We start from the raw sequence: 12,201 nt of genomic DNA, 5'->3' as shown, positions 1-12,201 counted from the left end.
ATCCTGTATATAGTTTTTTATGTATATTGCTATTTGGATGTTTCTACCCCATTAGATTGTGAACTACCTGAGGAAGAATTATCTTTTACTTTTTTTGTGTGTGTGTGTTCCCAATGTTTAGCACAGTGAATAATTGTTTGTTGACTGATTGACTGAGCTCAGGGACAATCAAACCAAGACCCACTCATTTTTACTTCTGGCTTACCTCCTGATTAATTCTCTGGTTTCAAAGGTAGTACATTGGGCTTAGTCTATAATATACTCAGTAATTCTCCAGATTGCAGAAACCCTTCTTCTAATCATCATGGCCTTCACCTTGGGGAAATCTCTTCTCCTATTAGCTAATTTCCCCATTCTCAATCTTGAACTGAGAAAATTAATGGCTATGTGATTTATTAGCAGTATCAAGTAACATAAAAACACAAATAAATACTCAAACAAGGTATAAGAGACTGCGATGGGACTTACAGCCAGAGTCACCTATTTTCCCTCTCCTGTACCATCCTCCCAGATGGTCTGAGGAGGGTCGAGGAACAACAAGACTGAAATTTAAATAGTGGGTTGAGCTTTCTGTAGCATTGTGCTGTGGGGAAATAGCGAAAAAGAAACAGCTGTGGACTGATTTTCAATCTTATGAACTGCCAAAACTACAATTCCGTTCTAGTCCCCCGTACCACATGCTCTTCTTCTTTTTCTCTCCTGTCTGGTCTCTGCACTCAAACACTAATGTCTCACTTTCCTCTATAACCGTCCATATGCTTCCTTCAAAGCTTGGGTAGATGTCTTCTCCATAAGGTCACTGGAACCACAAAACAAACTCAATTGTACTGAATGCTTATGAATGCTTTAGCCCAAATATTCTCCATTAGTCTGGGAAGGTCCTTCAAAGCCTTTGTTATCCCAGAGAAGATCCTCATTCTAGGCTCTCAGCAATCTACAACTATGTTCCCCTGGATACCCCAACCAAAAATCTGCAGCTCCTGAAAAATCACTTGTGGATGCACTTGGCACCTGCAAGTGTGCTCTGCAAACATCATGATAACATTAGCATTTGGTGTAACAAGAATGATTATATGAACATCATAAGTAATCATCCCACAGTACTGTTGACATCAAATTCACATTACCATTAGATGTAGTAGACATAGCACAATGCAAAACACCACTTGCCGACATTACGAGAGTATGTGCATACCCATAGTATACATGCAACCAATCATAAACTGCAAAAAAAGTTAACCCCAGCAATATCAATAATCCTAGATAATAGCAATACATGTATAATACATGTATAATATATTAAACTATACACAAATAGAAAAATCATGCTTATACTACAAATATATAGGTACAGAATATGTAAGATGCTAGCAATAATTAATATCAACACATGCATTCACACACAAGACATGTATTACTTGAGGAAACATTTATATTGTCATCAGACTATATAGCCATTTCTCATAATTTTTCTGATAGCATAGATTAGCCTACTGATGAGGTAAAATAGTTCTAGCTGTTTTGTGATTTAACTGACCTTGTGGGATTGATATCTGAGTTGGTTGATAGTATAGGTTGATCATTATTATTATCATTAGATTGATAGGCCTGCATTTCTAAATGAGAATTTGTTAGGGGCTTAAGATATCTATCTGAAATTTTAAGCTCTGGGTATATTGTGTTTGTAACCTATGGTCTCTACAACTGAGATTCTAGGCTAGATATGTTATTCTTCTGTGTTCAGCCCTCCGCCAATTTGAATTGAAGTCTTCTTTAGTCCTAGAGAAGGTCAATGGGTTAAGGAACATAGTATCTTTTTCACTGGAAGCATCTCCTGAGCTATCACCTGTTTGGTGGTTAAATTCCTTCGTAAACCCTGATTAAGCTGGTTTATTTTGAACCCAAAGATGACACTACTGAATAAGAGAGGAAGTGTAAAGACTTGGAAGCATTAGAAAACACGTAACTTCAAATGTAACATATGGATTCACAGGCATTTGAGATATCCACCTCAAATTGAAGTCTCTAACTATGTGTATACATAAAGGCAAACTGTACTTTATATTATGTTTTTTATCTTTTCAATTCTCTACAACTGTACAAATTTAAGCAGAATTTTCTTACAATAGGTGATTTTCAGCTTTGCAAATTTGATAGCCTAGACTACTTAATTAAAGGAATTTTATGTATTGATTCTATTGGATTCAATGAACAATCATAGTGCTATTACTTTGAAAACCTAGATGATTCTGAAAAATGTCAGAAGTTGCTCTTCAGTCTGAAAAATTCATATCCTCTTCTTCTGGTGAATATTGGATCTGGGGTTAGCCTTTTGGCAGTATATTCCAGAGATAATTTTAAGTATATTACTGGTACCAGTCTTAGGAGAGGAACCTTTTTTTGGGTCTTTGCTATCTTCTGACTTGGCTACACCACTTTTGAAGAGGCTCTTTAAATGTTGTCCCATGGAGATAGTACCAAGGTGGATAAACTACTGTAAAGCATTTATGGAGGGGAATATGGGAGATTTTCATTGCCAGACCAGGCTGTAAGCCCTAGTTTTGGAAACATTATGACCAATTAGAAAAAAAAGAGACTGTCAGCAAAGAGAACCTGGCCAGAGCAACTTTAATCACTATCACCAGAAACACTGATTCAAGCATGGATATGTAGACTTAATGAGAACATTAAGCAGGTGGTATTTGTTGGAACTTTCTTTTTTTATTTTGCAAATCAATACCATTTCCATGAGACTTCTTATATATTCTTCTTGTGTATTCTTTGTATCCAAGAGGCAGATGAAAGCACTTTTTTGAGAGCATGAAGGTTATTTTGGAGCAATGGATGCTCTCCTAGAACTATTGAAATTACCCTGATCTGTTGTCTGAAATTGCTACCAGAACCTTCTACAACCACAACACAATAGGCAGACTTCTTTCCCTTTTTAAAAAAGAGATGTATTCCATTGGCTTTTATTATAATAGACTATGATCTGAATCAAAATGAGTGAAAGAGCAGATGTACTAAGTTTCTAAAGAAATTTTGCGTTGTTCCAAGGGAAACCTCTAAAAGAAATGAATATAGAGGGATAGACTCTGCCCATTTCACTGAGTATCCCTTGTTTAAATACATTCAATAAAGTCACATTAAGCCTATCATGTGGGAAATAATGTCATTCAATGAAGCCTCTTCAGGGGAGATGGTCTGTCTTCAACAGGCAGCAGTTCAATGTCTAATCCAGAATGTTAAAAGTCATTCACCTCATCTGTATTCTAATCTAATCACAACTTTTGTAAATATGCTCTTGGGAGCATCTTTTCTCTCCATGTTATTTACTGAGCATTGGTTTTCAGGTTTTTGTGTTGATGAAAATGTCAAAGCATAACTTTGATGTGTATGTATGTATATCTTTTTTTTTAAAGCATTTCATTCTGAAAGGTTCTATGTAGTCAGTCCTAAGGGTTTAATGGTTTGTGCACCATTTTACTCAACTTTAAAAACTAGTATATTTTAAAGAAGCAATTTGTCAGATTTTTTGAAAACATTTCCTCTTGAGAGTGGCATTGTTTCCTTCCTTTTTGTGGATTGGGTTATTGAGACACTTTCTTGGGCACTTGCGTGTAATTTGCATAGTTTATATGTGAATGAAATAGTGGATAAAGCATAGTATGGTATAGACTTAATTTAGGTTACCAAAAAATACAAGCAGCTAATAAAATAGACAAGTTGTCAAGAGGTGGGAATTGGCAACTACTTCAGATTCAGTAGAAAATTAATTGGAGGCTTCATTTGAAATTCACAAAACACAAATCTAATATCCTCAGAGAAATATTTTTTGTAAGCTATGGAAAATGCTTGCTTCACTGTTCTTTGGAGAATGATAGTAATCAGAAGAAAAATTCTTTTAGTGTCTGATGGGGAAAAAATCTTAAATCTCATTTGAAATCGCAACTTTATATAAAGTTTTGGTGGGTGCAAATAAGCTAATTAGCTTAAACACTGGATTTCTGAAATTACAGGATCAGAATTTTCATTTTTCCCCCAAAACTTAACAGCTCTGCATATGAATTGTTTGATGGTGTCCACTGCTACCATTTATTAACTTAGGTTAGGCAGGGCATTGATGAGCTCCTTCTAAGAACAAAGTGTTATCCTTAACCAGGTTTGTGTTCCTCTACCCTGCCTTCTCAGCCTCTGTTCTTGGCATTTTCTCCCCTCCCCTCTTGAAAATCTTTCTAAAGGAAGGACTTCGGGCACTAGTAGGGAGAGTCAGCTGGTAGAATTTTGAAGATCCTGGGAAAGTTCTTTTATATAGATGAGGGGAACCTTCTCTAATCGGAATTCCTTATAAGATTCAGTCCACGCATGTCTTCCTAGAATTGACATGTGAGATTAAATCATTGGTCTGATGTTGTAATTATGCATCAGCAACAAAAGAGAGACCAGGCTGATGAAGTTCTGTCCTTCAATTTGGATATCAGAGGACTTATGCTGAGCAAATATTCCCAAATAGGAATTTTTTTAATGTGAAGATTTTTCTCTTATAATTGTTTATGAGTAAAGCTTTTCTTAAAGGAGTCATTCCTTCTTTTTCTTACCCTCTACAGGTCTTCCCAAGGCCTGTTATTAACTTTTTCTCCCTAGGATCCTGTGTTAAAAAGAAACAAATATTTGCTCTCTGCTATGTATTTGAGAAGTTAACAGTCTATCAGCTCTTACCTAACATCTTGTAGTTAATTTTAAGCAAGCATCTTACCAAAAAGCACATCTGCTATTTTATCAACAAGCACTGTTCTGGAATACTAAAGGCAGAGTGAGAGAAAAAAGAATATATAATGCTATTGATTGTTTGATTCCCACCACTAGTTGACTATATTCTTCCTTAACAGTGTGCTGAAATAGCCCATTCCAGTTTCCCCTGAACTTAGCACAGTAATTAGTCTCTAGAAACCCCAAGTCAGGATTTTCTGATGCTACATCCGTGCTAGTCTCAGCAGTAGTCCCATTTAGCACCAGCTGCTAAGAGAGTTTCATTTGCAAATCTATTTTCCTAGCCTGTTCAGAAACTCTTTTAAAGATTAATAGTAGTGATGATGCCCTGTCATGGAAGTGGTTATACAGAGCAGTGATCAGACAACAGTTAGGAATTAAACTTTGGAGCTGTTGGCAGAAATTAGGTTCTCAGAGTCCACTCTTTCCTGTTGGACTAGATTAGTAGAACATGCTTGTGTGGGTACTCACATGCACGTGTGTGAGCACATATATACACACACACACACATACAACCTAGAGAGTTGTTTGCAATATATTCAATGACCATGCATGAGTGAACATGCTTTATTTTCTTCCGTCAATTCATCCTCTCCTTGTGCCCAGGTAAATTCTTCAGTAGTTTGACCTGATGCAATTATATATTTTTGTTGGACACAGCAGATCTGAGTGAGTTAAAAGTCTGAGCTTGTTCTAACCTTTTCCTTTCTCTACCCTTTGTTTCTTTACTTTGTCTGCTTCACCAGTGTCTGTATTTCTGTATACACATAAACTCAGAACACTGGAAACAGTTTTGGAGAAGGCCTCAAATTTGGTTTCTTTATTTTGAACATTGAATTTGTGTATGCATGATGTATTAGAAACTATTTTTGTAAATTAGCTTTTGAAATTTCACTGTGGATATACAATTTGAATTACTTATTCTCTAAAGAAAAATCCCCTCATATCATGTCTCCTCTTCCCTTCCAGTCTTCTTACACTGGACCTCAGCCCCTATAAGTGCTATGTTATCCAGTGACACCGAACTCCTTGCTTTTTCTCAGACAAGACACTCCATCTCCTGACTCCAGATATTTTCACTGTCTGTCCCAAATGCATGGAATGTTCTCCCTCATCATCTCCACCTCCTGGCTTCCCTGGCTTCCCTGGCCTCCTTGGCCTCCCTGGCTTCCTTTAAGTCCTAGCTAAAACCCCCATTTTCTACAGGAAATCTTTCCTGATCCCTCTTAATTCTATTTTTATTTTCTTTTTTTTTTTCATTTTTAGGCAATTGGGGTTAAGTGACTTGCCCAGGGTCACACAGCTAGTAAGTGTTAAGTGTTTATTCTGAGGCCGAATTTGAACTCAGGTCCTCCTGACTTCAGGGCCGGTGCTCTATCCACTGTGCCACCTAGCTGCCCCAATCCCTCTTAATTCTAGTGCCTTCCCTCTGTTGATTATTTCTAGTTTCTCCTCTATCTATCTAGTTTATGGGCAGCTAGATGGCACAGTACATAGAGTGCTAGGCCTGGAGTCAGAAGACTCAGCTTCCTGAGTTTAAATCTGGCCTCAGACACTTACTAGCTGTGTGACCCTGGGCAAGTCAATCAGTTGTTTGCCTCAGTTGCCTCATCTGTAAAATGAGCTGGAGAAGGAATGACAAACCACTCCAGCATCTTTGCCAAGAAGGGGTCACAAAGAGTCAGACACGACTGAACAACAAAAATCTAGTTAATGTGTAGTAATTTACATGTTGCCTCCCCTATTATATTGTGAATTCTGAAAACAAGGACTGTCTTTTAACTTGTCTTTTTAACTCCAGCATTTAGCACAGTGCTTGGCACATAATAGGAATGATGTTTTTCTTTGAATATATCAAACATAGATCTCATACTTTAATAGCAGTCCTTGCTATAATAATCCAGTAAGCTCTATGGTTCTCTTTTAATGCATATAATTAAAGTATCATATATTGTTTTTGTAGTCAAAGAGTGATATACCCTGGGTAGCACTGAGTGGTTTTTGGTACCACGCATGGGATCGGTTACGGTCTGGTACAGAGCTCAATTGTACATTTTCACCTTTTATCATTGTCTTAACTGTAAGGTTCCTTCTAGGGCTTGGAATTTGAATTCTTTGAGTTTCTTGGCTTGTATTACTTTTTTTGGTCTTCGTCAGCTATCTGCTTTCACAACCAGTTATCAATGAACAACTGAGGCAAGAGGGTTGATTCAATAGAGTAAGATTCGCACACACTGAGGACATGTTGTTTGGTGGAAGTTCTTAAACTCTTGGAACATGTCCAAAACTGAACCTGAATTACTCTGTAACTCTCCTGAATTCCTTTGAACAGATTAATCCTAGGATTTTCCTTTATTCCAGGAAGGTCTTCCAAAGTATCAGTGACTCTGGGAATGTTCTAAGCCTTTTTTGGTCTTGGCAACCTGGGGCTACGCATTGTTTCTCTTTATCCTTCTCTCCCCCTAACTGAGCTTTCTTGCCCTCCCTGCTTCTGGTTACTCTTCTGATCATTAGAATTAAAATTTTACTGCCTTCACCTAACAGCAACATTATGATTTGTTTTTCACAGGAATACTTTTGAGAAGAAATTTTTAAACCATTCTTAAGGAACTTAATGAATAATGCTATCTTTTACTGATGGGTGACCCCTGGTATTTGAATTCTTTTGAACATTTATTTTTAGAAAATTGATTTGTATGTTCAACTCTTGTCCCAGAAGAAATTATGAGCAATATAGCCTCAAAGATTAAGGAAGTATAGAGGAAAGAAGGAGCAAAACAAATGCAAGTTTTACAGTGCTACTTCTTGAATTGGGGATCATCAGAGTATTCATATTTTCTCTTCTATTGTGAGAGCTTATTATACTAAGCTTAACATGATGTCCAGTGATTTTTTGTTTTTGTTATTTATTGACGTAATAATTATATAGATGCCTCTATTTTATCATTTTCCTCAATTTTTCTCTTGCCAATTTTTGTATGATAATTTTTGTAGAAATTTATACAAATATGATTTCATTTCCAAATAATTCCACATGTATTGAAAACGACCTAATTCCAAATAAATTATTTCCAAAATTTGGAAATTTATTAGTGTGGTTTCTCCCTCTAGTAATGTAGATTTCAATGCCTCTGCACTCAGTATTTGACCTTTGAGAGTGGCAATGGCTAAAAAAATACAGCATCTGATGGTCGATCTTGTCACGACCCTATACTAAAGTTACAAAGTTGTTTCTCTTATAACAGATATAATCCAACAACAGGCTTGTAATTGAAGACTTTTTACCTTGGTAAGACCTGCTGGAGCTGGGACTCCACTGGCATAGCTTTTGATAGTCCAGGGTCATTTTTGCACCATGAGAAGACATTATCATATACACACATTTATATATTTGAGAAGCATTATAGTTTAGAGTGATGGCATCAGTGCCAAGAAGGCCTGGGATCAAATTGTACTTCTTACACATACTGGTTGTGTAACCCAGGGCAAGTCACTCAAACTTTCAGTGCTTTTCTAGACAACTCTCTAAGAATATAAATTACAGGGGAAGTGTCAATCTACATTGCTAAAGGGCGTCTCTTCATCTAGAAAGTCCTTGTATCAAAGAAATTATAAATCCATTTCCTTCCTTCCTTCCTTCCTTCCTTCCTTCCTTCCTTCCTTCCTTCCTTCCTTTCTTCCTTCCTTCCTTCTAGTCATCACTGTCCAACTGTAATTATGATATTAAATAGCAAATAAGAAATATATAAGAAACAGGTAAGAAGAGATTCAGACAATGAAAACTGTATAAATGAAGTGTCCTAAGGGTCAGTATATTCATCAGTTAGTTAATAGTTCTTTATTAAGTGCCTGCTATGTTCCAAACATGATGCTAGGTACTAGAGATATAACAACAAAGAGTAAAGTAATCCCTACTTGTAAGAAGCTTACAATTTAATAGAGGAGGTAACATTATGTGGAAAAATAGATTATACACATAAAGTTAACAAATACAAATGTATAAAAAATAATTAAATAAAAAGTAGTTTGGGAGAGAAGGTACTAGCAGAGGGATTTGGGGTATTGGGAATCAAGCAGAAGCTTAATGCTTAATGATAGTACTCTCTGGAACAGAAGGACTCTATGAGAGTAGGGGTAAGGAGAGAGTACATTTTAGATATGGGGATGGCCAAAGCAAAGGCATAGAGATAGGAAATTAAATGTCATGTGTGATCTGTATGTGTGCATAAGAAATGGTAGGTAGTAGAAATGTACCCAAACATACTTATGTGTGTTATAGGCTACTTTTAGTTGAACAGTTTTCATTGACTATTATATGTTAAATAACTGCTTAACATAGTGATTACAGCTGTACAATGACAACTTTGGTAGCCTGTAATATGTTAAATGTATGCAATGCATTTTCCCCTGAATTAAAAAGTATTTCAGGGGCAGCTAGGTGGCGCAGTGGATAGAGCAACTGGCCCTGTAGTCACAAGGATCTGAGTTCAAATCTGGTCTCAGACCAAACACTTGACACTTACTAAGTGTGTGACTCTGGGCAAGTCACTTAATCCCAATTGCCTCTCACACACACACCAAAAAAAAGTATTTCCTTCTGCATTAACTCATCTTACTGAGCTAATTACTTGCTCATATACATTTACATAATGCTTATGAAATTAAAACAACACTAACTACAACAGCCACAAGAAAATGAAAAAACTCTGGGAAGGTGGAGGTCTTGGTATCCGTGCTCAACTTGTACCTGAATGGAATCCTTTATAAAAGGTTCTTCAGGTGAAAGAGAATTGATTAAAGACAGGTCATCTGAAGCTATCTAAAGTGCCATTTGTTTTACATGTTTCTGGAAAGAGGACTAGTATCTCCAAAACAAAAAGAGCATCCTAGATCCTCAGCAAGGAGTTTTGGGGATCACACAAATTAACAATAGCGCAGTCAGGAAGCTTTGTGACCTATTCCCTACCAGTGAAAACACCTATTCTTCTCTACCAGCCTGTCTTTCTGACATCCAGAAGAGACAGCATAAAGCAATAGAGATGCTTCTGGATCAATGCCCTCTCTACCCCCCTTTTATTTGTAGGAGAAAGGTTAGAGTGAGTGGACATCTTACCCTCTGTTCCACTCTTCCACTGCCCACATAAAAATATGTGAAAGATAGATCTACCAGCCAAGGAGTCAGAAAATATGTCTTTAGGGCTCCACTGTTCACCATTCTCACATGTCGATTTTTTATTAATGGAGAGTAATTGGGGAATATGAGGCTGTTAAATGAGGGCATGCAGAAAGTGACTGAGACTCTGTAGCTTAGAATAGTGAAAGCTGAGAGAAAATTATTAAAGTCTCTAAAATCATGAATAAAACAGACAGAGAACACAGGCTTATTCAAATGCTGAAAGAATAAGACTGGAGGACAGACACCTTTTAAAAGTTTCACTAGGCAATTTTAGGTCAAGTCAGAGGAAATACTATCTCCTATACCAGGTAATAATAATATTCCAAATGTTGTACTGGATGTGTGAGCTTGTCATTATAGGCATTTTCTATTATGATGCTGTTCATAGCACAACATCCACATCTTTTCATTCTGTTTGACTCTTTCACTGCAGTCTTATTCTGATGCCTCATTGTCACATAGAAATGTCGTTAACCTATTGAAGGCTGTGCCAAGGGAGCACAGGCCCTGACAGTTCCGACCAATCCAGAAAGGCTGAGTAAAGAAGTAACAACAGACTGTTACTTAAATCCTAGCACAGCTATGGTAAGTTTAGAAAGGTCTGACAGGCAGGTCACTAAATGAAGATATATTTTTGGTGAAGGTAACGCATGAAGTTATTAATAGTTTGCCTCAGTGGAGGGAATAGCGGTAATAATGAAATTATGGATCCTTGTAATAATAACAGCTTCCATTTAAATAGTACTTAAAAGTTTATTAAGCACTTTCTGCATAATAGTCCTGTGAACTAATTAGTGTAGGTAGTATTATCCCCATTGTACAGATGGAGAAATGAAGGCCCAGAAACAGGAAATAACTTGGTTATGGTCAAGCAGCTAATAAGTATCAGAGTTAGAGTTTAACTGAGATCTCTCGAATTCAAGCCTTCTGATGCTCTTCCACAATAGTACAACTGCCTCTTTGGGATGGCACCATTCTGAAATATACTTGAATTGAATAGAAGTTTGGGCATATTAATGAATGGCAGAGATATAAATGGCTACTAAGAGAAATTGAGAAACAAATCATACATACCACCATATGACTTTTCATGTTTCTTTTTAATTTTATTTTTACTTTTGAGGATTCAGTTTAGTCGTTTTTCAGTCATGCCCAACTCTTTGTGACCCCATGTGGTGTTTTCTTGGCAAAGACACTTGAGTGGTTTGTCATTTCCTTCTCCAGCTGATTTTATAGATAAGGTAACTGGGGCAAACAGGGTGAAGTGACTTGTCTGGGGTCACAGAACTAGTAAGTGCCTGGTACCAGATATGAACTCAGGAAGGTGAGTCTTTCTGACTCCAGGCCTGGCACTCTATCCACTGCATTATTTAGCTGCACATTTTTGAGGATGGTTCTTCCTACCTCATTTTTTTTAGGCAATTGGGGTTAAGTGACTTGCCCAGGGTCACACAGCTAGTAAGTGTCATCAAGTGTTTGATCTGAGGATGGATTTGAACTCAGGTCCTCCTGACTTCAGAGCCTGTGCGCTATCGATAGCGCCACCTAGCTGCTCCCTTCCTACCTCATTTGGGCTGGAAATATAGTGGCCGCTCATGAGCTGATTACTTGGGAACCTTTATGCTGGTCCATTTTTCCAACCTGGGATGTTTTGCCCTTTCTTAGGCAGTCTCCTGGTCCTCAGCTCTTCTGAATAACCACTATATCACTTCTTGTGTTTCTCATTGTATTCAATGACTGTGATTATAAACAACTCTCCTTTGTGTTTCAGTATCTTTAATGAAAAGACCCTGTGTAATTGCTAATTGGTCCTTTTACTGAAGTCATGCAAACTACACTTCCACATTAGCCATGTTGCAAAAAAAAAAAAAATCACACAAACAAAATAAAACAATAAAAATAAAAAAGTGAAAAAATTATGCTTCACTCTGTGTTCAGAGTTAATCGATTCTCTCTCTCTGGATATGGGTAACATCTTTCATTGAAAATCCTTTAAAGTTGTCTTGGATCATTGTCTTGATCAGAGTAGCTAAATCGTTCACAATTGATTATCCTTACAGTATTGCTGTTACTGTGTACAATGTTCTCTTGGTTCTGCTCACTTCACTTTTTGTTAGTTCATATGTCTTCTTTCTGAAATCATCTTGCTTGTCATTTCTTACAGCGCAATATCATTCTATCAATCATATATCACAACTTGCTTAGCCATTCCCCAATTAATGGGCATCCCCTCAATTTCCGATTCTTTGCCACCC

At 37.0% G+C, this 12,201-nt stretch overlaps 1 protein-coding gene and 1 pseudogene across 1 annotated transcript in view; both read left to right on the top strand.

Moving 5' to 3' along the window:
- The window catches only part of LOC114049867 (regulator of G-protein signaling 7-like), a 633,475-nt gene that overhangs the window by 262,907 nt on the left and 358,367 nt on the right, over positions 1-12,201 (top strand). The gene's annotated exons all lie outside the window — the stretch shown is intronic.
- On the top strand, positions 1,880-2,876 carry LOC114049779 (annotated as a pseudogene).

This window comes from Vombatus ursinus, unplaced genomic scaffold, assembly GCF_900497805.2.
Source record: "Vombatus ursinus unplaced genomic scaffold, bare-nosed wombat genome assembly UNPS02014798.1, whole genome shotgun sequence".
NCBI classification, from domain to species: domain Eukaryota; kingdom Metazoa; phylum Chordata; class Mammalia; order Diprotodontia; family Vombatidae; genus Vombatus; species Vombatus ursinus.
Note: the sequence above shows the minus strand (reverse complement) of the source record. Positions and strands in the feature narration are given on the sequence as shown.